General features: G+C 48.8%; 1 long non-coding RNA gene across 1 annotated transcript; it reads right to left on the reverse strand.

Moving 5' to 3' along the window:
- Positions 1-5517: 5517 nt before the first annotated feature.
- LOC149707850 (uncharacterized) lies at positions 5518-10563 on the reverse strand. Its single transcript, XR_016379942.1, has 3 exons — positions 10303-10563; positions 8127-8206; positions 5518-5554 (listed from the first exon to the last, which is right to left on the reverse strand). It is a non-coding gene; the product is annotated as an uncharacterized LOC149707850 (long non-coding RNA).
- Between the last annotated feature and the right edge of the window lie 1321 nt (positions 10564-11884).

Here is an 11884-nt window from a genome sequence, read left to right on the forward strand (position 1 = left end):
AAGTACCCGTGGCAAGCACCCACAAGTACCCGGGGCAAGTACCCAGAAGTACCTACAAGCACCTACAAACACTTACAAGTACCTACAAACACTTACAAGTACCCACAAGCACCCACAAGTACCCACAAGCACCCACAAGTACCCACAAGTACCTAAAAGCACCCACAAGCACCCACTAGTACCTACAAGCACCCACAAGTACCTACAAGCACCAACAAGTACCTACAAGCACCCACAACTACCTACAAGCACCCACAAGTACCTACAAGTACCCACAAGTACGTACAAGCACCCACAAGTACGTACAAGCACCCACAAGTACGTACAACCACCCAGAAGTACCTTCAAGCACCCACAAGTAGCTACAAACACTTACAAGTACCTACAAGCACCCACAAGTACCTACAAGCACCCACAAGTACCTACAAGCACCCACAAGTACCTACAAGCACCCACAAGTACATACAAGTACCTACAAACACTTACAAGTACCTACAAACACTTACAAGTACCTACAAGCACCCACAAGTACCCACAAGCACCCACAAGTACCTAAAAGCACCCACAAGCACCCACAAGTACCTACAAGCACCCACAAGCACCCACAAGCACCCACAAGTACCCACAAGTACGTAGAAGCACCCACAAGTACCTACAAGTACCTACAAACACTTACAAGTACCTACAAACACTTCCAAGTACCTACAAGCACCCACAAGTACCCACAAGCACCCACAAGTACCCACAAGTACCTACAAGCCCCCACAAGCTACCACAAGTACCTGCAAGCAACCACAAGCACCCACAAGTACCAACAAGTACCTACAAGCACCCACAAGTACCTACAAGTACCCACAAGTACGTACAAGCACCCACAAGTACGTACAAGCACCCACAAGTACGTACAAGCACCCACAAGTACCTACAAGCACCCACAAGTACCTACAAACACAAACAAGCACATACAAGCACCCACAAGTACCTACAAGCACCCACAAGTACCTACAAGTACGTAGAAGCACCCACAAGTACCTACAAGTACCTACAAACACTTACAAGTACCTACAAACACTTCCAAGTACCTACAAGCACCCACAAGTACCCACAAGCACCCACAAGTACCCACAAGTACCTACAAGCACCCACAAGCACCCACAAGTACCTACAAGCACCCACAAGCACCCACAAGTACCTACAAGCACCCACAAGTACCTACAAGCACCCACAAGTACCTACAAGTACCCACAAGTACCTACAAGCCCTCACAAGTACCCATAAGTACGTACAAGCACCCACAAGTACGTACAAGCACCCACAAGTACGTACAAGCACCCACAAGTACGTACAAGCACCCACAAGTACGTACAAGCACCCACAAGTACGTACAAGCACCCACTAGTACCCACAAGTACCTACAAACACCCACAAGTACCTACAAACACAAACAAGCACATACAAGCACCCACAAGTACGCGTGGCAAGGACCCACAAGTACCCGGGGCAAGTACCCAGAAGTACCTTCAAGCACCCACAAGTAGCTACAAACACTTACAAGTACCTACAAGCACCCACAAGTACCTACAAGCACCCACAAGTACCTACAAGCACCCACAAGCACCTACAAGCACCCACAAGTACCCGTGGCAAGCACCCACAAGTACCCGGGGCAAGTACCCAGAAGTACCTACAAGCACCCACAAGTACCCACAAGTACCTACAAGTACCCACAAGTACCTTCAAGCACCCACAAGCACCCACAAGTACCTAAGCACCCACAAGTACCTACAAGCACCCACAAGTACCTACAAATACCCACAAGTACCCACAAGTACCTACAAGCCCCCACAAGCTACCACAAGTACCTGCAAGCAACCACAAGCACCCACAAGTACCAACAAGTACCTACAAGCACCCACAAGTACCTACAAGTACCCACAAGTACGTACAAGCACCCACAAGTACGTACAAGCACCCACAAGTACGTACAAGCACCCACAAGTACCTACAAGCACCCACAAGTACCTACAAACACAAACAAGCACATACAAGCACCCACAAGTACCTACAAGCACCCACAAGTACCTACAAGTACGTAGAAGCACCCACAAGTACCTACAAGTACCTACAAACACTTACAAGTACCTACAAACACTTCCAAGTACCTACAAGCACCCACAAGTACCCACAAGCACCCACAAGTACCCACAAGTACCTACAAGCACCCACAAGCACCCACAAGTACCTACAAGCACCCACAAGCACCCACAAGTACCTACAAGCACCCACAAGTACCTACAAGCACCCACAAGTACCTACAAGTACCCACAAGTACCTACAAGCCCTCACAAGTACCCATAAGTACGTACAAGCACCCACAAGTACGTACAAGCACCCACAAGTACGTACAAGCACCCACAAGTACGTACAAGCACCCACAAGTACGTACAAGCACCCACAAGTACGTACAAGCACCCACTAGTACCTACAAGCACCCACAAGTACCTACAAGCACCCACAAGTACCTACAAGCACCCACAAGTACCTACAAGTACCCACAAGTACGTACAAGCACCCACAAGTACGTACAAGCACCCACAAGTACGTACAAGCACCCACAAGTACGTACAACCACCCACAAGTAAGTACAAGCACCCACAAGTACGTACAAGCACCCACAAGTACGTACAAGCACCCGCAAGTAAGTACAAGCACCCACAAGTACGTACAAGCAACCACTAGTACCCACAAGTACCTACAAACACCCACAAGTACCTACAAGCACCCACAAGTACCTACAAGCACCCACAAGTACCTACAAGCACCCACAAGTACCTACAAGCACCCACAAGCACCTACAAGCACCCACAAGTACCCGTGGCAAGCACCCACAAGTACCCGGGGCAAGTACCCAGAAGTACCTACAAGCACCTACAAACACTTACAAGTACCTACAAACACTTACAAGTACCCACAAGCACCCACAAGTACCCACAAGCACCCACAAGTACCCACAAGTACCTAAAAGCACCCACAAGCACCCACTAGTACCTACAAGCACCCACAAGTACCTACAAGCACCAACAAGTACCTACAAGCACCCACAACTACCTACAAGCACCCACAAGTACCTACAAGTACCCACAAGTACGTACAAGCACCCACAAGTACGTACAAGCACCCACAAGTACGTACAACCACCCAGAAGTACCTTCAAGCACCCACAAGTAGCTACAAACACTTACAAGTACCTACAAGCACCCACAAGTACCTACAAGCACCCACAAGTACCTACAAGCACCCACAAGTACCTACAAGCACCCACAAGTACATACAAGTACCTACAAACACTTACAAGTACCTACAAACACTTACAAGTACCTACAAGCACCCACAAGTACCCACAAGCACCCACAAGTACCTAAAAGCACCCACAAGCACCCACAAGTACCTACAAGCACCCACAAGCACCCACAAGCACCCACAAGTACCCACAAGTACGTAGAAGCACCCACAAGTACCTACAAGTACCTACAAACACTTACAAGTACCTACAAACACTTCCAAGTACCTACAAGCACCCACAAGTACCCACAAGCACCCACAAGTACCCACAAGTACCTACAAGCCCCCACAAGCTACCACAAGTACCTGCAAGCAACCACAAGCACCCACAAGTACCAACAAGTACCTACAAGCACCCACAAGTACCTACAAGTACCCACAAGTACGTACAAGCACCCACAAGTACGTACAAGCACCCACAAGTACGTACAAGCACCCACAAGTACCTACAAGCACCCACAAGTACCTACAAACACAAACAAGCACATACAAGCACCCACAAGTACCTACAAGCACCCACAAGTACCTACAAGTACGTAGAAGCACCCACAAGTACCTACAAGTACCTACAAACACTTACAAGTACCTACAAACACTTCCAAGTACCTACAAGCACCCACAAGTACCCACAAGCACCCACAAGTACCCACAAGTACCTACAAGCACCCACAAGCACCCACAAGCACCCACAAGTACCTACAAGCACCCACAAGCACCCACAAGTACCTACAAGCACCCACAAGTACCTACAAGCACCCACAAGTACCTACAAGTACCCACAAGTACCTACAAGCCCTCACAAGTACCCATAAGTACGTACAAGCACCCACAAGTACGTACAAGCACCCACAAGTACGTACAAGCACCCACAAGTACGTACAAGCACCCACAAGTACGTACAAGCACCCACAAGTACGTACAAGCACCCACTAGTACCTACAAGCACCCACAAGTACCTACAAGCACCCACAAGTACCTACAAGCACCCACAAGTACCTACAAGTACCCACAAGTACGTACAAGCACCCACAAGTACGTACAAGCACCCACAAGTACGTACAAGCACCCACAAGTACGTACAACCACCCACAAGTAAGTACAAGCACCCACAAGTACGCACAAGTACCTACAAGCACCCACAAGTACCTACAAGCACCCACAAGTACCTACAAGTACCCACAAGTACCTACAAGCCCTCACAAGTACCCATAAGTACGTACAAGCACCCACAAGTACGTACAAGCACCCACAAGTACGTACAAGCACCCACAAGTACGTACAAGCACCCACAAGTACGTACAAGCACCCACAAGTACGTACAAGCACCCACTAGTACCTACAAGCACCCACAAGTACCTACAAGCACCCACAAGTACCTACAAGCACCCACAAGTACCTACAAGTACCCACAAGTACGTACAAGCACCCACAAGTACGTACAAGCACCCACAAGTACGTACAAGCACCCACAAGTACGTACAACCACCCACAAGTAAGTACAAGCACCCACAAGTACGTACAAGCACCCACAAGTACGTACAAGCACCCGCAAGTAAGTACAAGCACCCACAAGTACGTACAAGCAACCACTAGTACCCACAAGTACCTACAAACACCCACAAGTACCTACAAGCACCCACAAGTACCTACAAGCACCCACAAGTACCTACAAGCACCCACAAGTACCTACAAGCACCCACAAGCACCTACAAGCACCCACAAGTACCCGTGGCAAGCACCCACAAGTACCCGGGGCAAGTACCCAGAAGTACCTACAAGCACCTACAAACACTTACAAGTACCTACAAACACTTACAAGTACCCACAAGCACCCACAAGTACCCACAAGCACCCACAAGTACCCACAAGTACCTAAAAGCACCCACAAGCACCCACTAGTACCTACAAGCACCCACAAGTACCTACAAGCACCAACAAGTACCTACAAGCACCCACAACTACCTACAAGCACCCACAAGTACCTACAAGTACCCACAAGTACGTACAAGCACCCACAAGTACGTACAAGCACCCACAAGTACGTACAACCACCCAGAAGTACCTTCAAGCACCCACAAGTAGCTACAAACACTTACAAGTACCTACAAGCACCCACAAGTACCTACAAGCACCCACAAGTACCTACAAGCACCCACAAGTACCTACAAGCACCCACAAGTACATACAAGTACCTACAAACACTTACAAGTACCTACAAACACTTACAAGTACCTACAAGCACCCACAAGTACCCACAAGCACCCACAAGTACCTAAAAGCACCCACAAGCACCCACAAGTACCTACAAGCACCCACAAGCACCCACAAGCACCCACAAGTACCCACAAGTACGTAGAAGCACCCACAAGTACCTACAAGTACCTACAAACACTTACAAGTACCTACAAACACTTCCAAGTACCTACAAGCACCCACAAGTACCCACAAGCACCCACAAGTACCCACAAGTACCTACAAGCCCCCACAAGCTACCACAAGTACCTGCAAGCAACCACAAGCACCCACAAGTACCAACAAGTACCTACAAGCACCCACAAGTACCTACAAGTACCCACAAGTACGTACAAGCACCCACAAGTACGTACAAGCACCCACAAGTACGTACAAGCACCCACAAGTACCTACAAGCACCCACAAGTACCTACAAACACAAACAAGCACATACAAGCACCCACAAGTACCTACAAGCACCCACAAGTACCTACAAGTACGTAGAAGCACCCACAAGTACCTACAAGTACCTACAAACACTTACAAGTACCTACAAACACTTCCAAGTACCTACAAGCACCCACAAGTACCCACAAGCACCCACAAGTACCCACAAGTACCTACAAGCACCCACAAGCACCCACAAGTACCTACAAGCACCCACAAGCACCCACAAGTACCTACAAGCACCCACAAGTACCTACAAGCACCCACAAGTACCTACAAGTACCCACAAGTACCTACAAGCCCTCACAAGTACCCATAAGTACGTACAAGCACCCACAAGTACGTACAAGCACCCACAAGTACGTACAAGCACCCACAAGTACGTACAAGCACCCACAAGTACGTACAAGCACCCACAAGTACGTACAAGCACCCACTAGTACCTACAAGCACCCACAAGTACCTACAAGCACCCACAAGTACCTACAAGCACCCACAAGTACCTACAAGTACCCACAAGTACGTACAAGCACCCACAAGTACGTACAAGCACCCACAAGTACGTACAAGCACCCACAAGTACGTACAACCACCCACAAGTAAGTACAAGCACCCACAAGTACGCACAAGCACCCACAAGTACGTACAAGCACCCGCAAGTAAGTACAAGCACCCACAAGTACGTACAAGCAACCACTAGTACCCACAAGTACCTACAAACACCCACAAGTACCTACAAGCACCCACAAGTACCTACAAGCACCCACAAGTACCTACAAGCACCCACAAGTACCTACAAGCACCCACAAGCACCTACAAGCACCCACAAGCACCTACAAGCACCCACAAGTACCCGTGGCAAGCACCCACAAGTACCCGGGGCAAGTACCCAGAAGTACCTACAAGCACCTACAAACACTTACAAGTACCTACAAACACTTACAAGTACCCACAAGCACCCACAAGTACCCACAAGCACCCACAAGTACCCACAAGTACCTAAAAGCACCCACAAGCACCCACTAGTACCTACAAGCACCCACAAGTACCTACAAGCACCAACAAGTACCTACAAGCACCCACAACTACCTACAAGCACCCACAAGTACCTACAAGTACCCACAAGTACGTACAAGCACCCACAAGTACGTACAAGCACCCACAAGTACGTACAACCACCCAGAAGTACCTTCAAGCACCCACAAGTAGCTACAAACACTTACAAGTACCTACAAGCACCCACAAGTACCTACAAGCACCCACAAGTACGTACAAGCACCCACAAGTACGTACAAGCACCCACAAGTACGTACAAGCACCCACAAGTACGTACAACCACCCACAAGTACGTACAAGCACCCACAAGTACGTACAAGCACCCACAAGTACGTACAACCACCCACAAGTAAGTACAAGCACCCACAAGTACGTACAAGCACCCACAAGTACGTACAAGCACCCGCAAGTAAGTACAAGCACCCACAAGTACGTACAAGCAACCACTAGTACCCACAAGTACCTACAAACACCCACAAGTACCTACAAGCACCCACAAGTACCTACAAGCACCCACAAGTACCTACAAGCACCCACAAGTACCTACAAGCACCCACAAGCACCTACAAGCACCCACAAGTACCCGTGGCAAGCACCCACAAGTACCCGGGGCAAGTACCCAGAAGTACCTACAAGCACCTACAAACACTTACAAGTACCTACAAACACTTACAAGTACCCACAAGCACCCACAAGTACCCACAAGCACCCACAAGTACCCACAAGTACCTAAAAGCACCCACAAGCACCCACTAGTACCTACAAGCACCCACAAGTACCTACAAGCACCAACAAGTACCTACAAGCACCCACAACTACCTACAAGCACCCACAAGTACCTACAAGTACCCACAAGTACGTACAAGCACCCACAAGTACGTACAAGCACCCACAAGTACGTACAACCACCCAGAAGTACCTTCAAGCACCCACAAGTAGCTACAAACACTTACAAGTACCTACAAGCACCCACAAGTACCTACAAGCACCCACAAGTACCTACAAGCACCCACAAGTACCTACAAGCACCCACAAGTACATACAAGTACCTACAAACACTTACAAGTACCTACAAACACTTACAAGTACCTACAAGCACCCACAAGTACCCACAAGCACCCACAAGTACCTAAAAGCACCCACAAGCACCCACAAGTACCTACAAGCACCCACAAGCACCCACAAGCACCCACAAGTACCCACAAGTACGTAGAAGCACCCACAAGTACCTACAAGTACCTACAAACACTTACAAGTACCTACAAACACTTCCAAGTACCTACAAGCACCCACAAGTACCCACAAGCACCCACAAGTACCCACAAGTACCTACAAGCCCCCACAAGCTACCACAAGTACCTGCAAGCAACCACAAGCACCCACAAGTACCAACAAGTACCTACAAGCACCCACAAGTACCTACAAGTACCCACAAGTACGTACAAGCACCCACAAGTACGTACAAGCACCCACAAGTACGTACAAGCACCCACAAGTACCTACAAGCACCCACAAGTACCTACAAACACAAACAAGCACATACAAGCACCCACAAGTACCTACAAGCACCCACAAGTACCTACAAGTACGTAGAAGCACCCACAAGTACCTACAAGTACCTACAAACACTTACAAGTACCTACAAACACTTCCAAGTACCTACAAGCACCCACAAGTACCCACAAGCACCCACAAGTACCCACAAGTACCTACAAGCACCCACAAGCACCCACAAGTACCTACAAGCACCCACAAGCACCCACAAGTACCTACAAGCACCCACAAGTACCTACAAGCACCCACAAGTACCTACAAGTACCCACAAGTACCTACAAGCCCTCACAAGTACCCATAAGTACGTACAAGCACCCACAAGTACGTACAAGCACCCACAAGTACGTACAAGCACCCACAAGTACGTACAAGCACCCACAAGTACGTACAAGCACCCACAAGTACGTACAAGCACCCACTAGTACCTACAAGCACCCACAAGTACCTACAAGCACCCACAAGTACCTACAAGCACCCACAAGTACCTACAAGTACCCACAAGTACGTACAAGCACCCACAAGTACGTACAAGCACCCACAAGTACGTACAAGCACCCACAAGTACGTACAACCACCCACAAGTAAGTACAAGCACCCACAAGTACGCACAAGTACCTACAAGCACCCACAAGTACCTACAAGCACCCACAAGTACCTACAAGTACCCACAAGTACCTACAAGCCCTCACAAGTACCCATAAGTACGTACAAGCACCCACAAGTACGTACAAGCACCCACAAGTACGTACAAGCACCCACAAGTACGTACAAGCACCCACAAGTACGTACAAGCACCCACAAGTACGTACAAGCACCCACTAGTACCTACATGCACCCACAAGTACCTACAAGCACCCACAAGTACCTACAAGCACCCACAAGTACCTACAAGTACCCACAAGTACGTACAAGCACCCACAAGTACGTACAAGCACCCACAAGTACGTACAAGCACCCACAAGTACGTACAACCACCCACAAGTAAGTACAAGCACCCACAAGTACGTACAAGCACCCACAAGTACGTACAAGCACCCGCAAGTAAGTACAAGCACCCACAAGTACGTACAAGCAACCACTAGTACCCACAAGTACCTACAAACACCCACAAGTACCTACAAGCACCCACAAGTACCTACAAGCACCCACAAGTACCTACAAGCACCCACAAGTACCTACAAGCACCCACAAGCACCTACAAGCACCCACAAGTACCCGTGGCAAGCACCCACAAGTACCCGGGGCAAGTACCCAGAAGTACCTACAAGCACCTACAAACACTTACAAGTACCTACAAACACTTACAAGTACCCACAAGCACCCACAAGTACCCACAAGCACCCACAAGTACCCACAAGTACCTAAAAGCACCCACAAGCACCCACTAGTACCTACAAGCACCCACAAGTACCTACAAGCACCAACAAGTACCTACAAGCACCCACAACTACCTACAAGCACCCACAAGTACCTACAAGTACCCACAAGTACGTACAAGCACCCACAAGTACGTACAAGCACCCACAAGTACGTACAACCACCCAGAAGTACCTTCAAGCACCCACAAGTAGCTACAAACACTTACAAGTACCTACAAGCACCCACAAGTACCTACAAGCACCCACAAGTACCTACAAGCACCCACAAGTACCTACAAGCACCCACAAGTACATACAAGTACCTACAAACACTTACAAGTACCTACAAACACTTACAAGTACCTACAAGCACCCACAAGTACCCACAAGCACCCACAAGTACCTAAAAGCACCCACAAGCACCCACAAGTACCTACAAGCACCCACAAGCACCCACAAGCACCCACAAGTACCCACAAGTACGTAGAAGCACCCACAAGTACCTACAAGTACCTACAAACACTTACAAGTACCTACAAACACTTCCAAGTACCTACAAGCACCCACAAGTACCCACAAGCACCCACAAGTACCCACAAGTACCTACAAGCCCCCACAAGCTACCACAAGTACCTGCAAGCAACCACAAGCACCCACAAGTACCAACAAGTACCTACAAGCACCCACAAGTACCTACAAGTACCCACAAGTACGTACAAGCACCCACAAGTACGTACAAGCACCCACAAGTACGTACAAGCACCCACAAGTACCTACAAGCACCCACAAGTACCTACAAACACAAACAAGCACATACAAGCACCCACAAGTACCTACAAGCACCCACAAGTACCTACAAGTACGTAGAAGCACCCACAAGTACCTACAAGTACCTACAAACACTTACAAGTACCTACAAACACTTCCAAGTACCTACAAGCACCCACAAGTACCCACAAGCACCCACAAGTACCCACAAGTACCTACAAGCACCCACAAGCACCCACAAGTACCTACAAGCACCCACAAGCACCCACAAGTACCTACAAGCACCCACAAGTACCTACAAGCACCCACAAGTACCTACAAGTACCCACAAGTACCTACAAGCCCTCACAAGTACCCATAAGTACGTACAAGCACCCACAAGTACGTACAAGCACCCACAAGTACGTACAAGCACCCACAAGTACGTACAAGCACCCACAAGTACGTACAAGCACCCACAAGTACGTACAAGCACCCACTAGTACCTACAAGCACCCACAAGTACCTACAAGCACCCACAAGTACCTACAAGCACCCACAAGTACCTACAAGTACCCACAAGTACGTACAAGCACCCACAAGTACGTACAAGCACCCACAAGTACGTACAAGCACCCACAAGTACGTACAACCACCCACAAGTAAGTACAAGCACCCACAAGTACGCACAAGCACCCACAAGTACGTACAAGCACCCGCAAGTAAGTACAAGCACCCACAAGTACGTACAAGCAACCACTAGTACCCACAAGTACCTACAAACACCCACAAGTACCTACAAGCACCCACAAGTACCTACAAGCACCCACAAGTACCTACAAGCACCCACAAGTACCTACAAGCACCCACAAGCACCTACAAGCACCCACAAGCACCTACAAGCACCCACAAGTACCCGTGGCAAGCACCCACAAGTACCCGGGGCAAGTACCCAGAAGTACCTACAAGCACCTACAAACACTTACAAGTACCTACAAACACTTACAAGTACCCACAAGCACCCACAAGTACCCACAAGCACCCACAAGTACCCACAAGTACCTAAAAGCACCCACAAGCACCCACTAGTACCTACAAGCACCCACAAGTACCTACAAGCACCAACAAGTACCTACAAGCACCCACAA

This window comes from Phalangium opilio, unplaced genomic scaffold (assembly GCF_054372755.1).
Source record: "Phalangium opilio isolate 3A_F unplaced genomic scaffold, DU_Popi_V2 ptg000013l_1, whole genome shotgun sequence".
Classification (NCBI taxonomy): Eukaryota; Metazoa; Arthropoda; class Arachnida; order Opiliones; family Phalangiidae; genus Phalangium; species Phalangium opilio.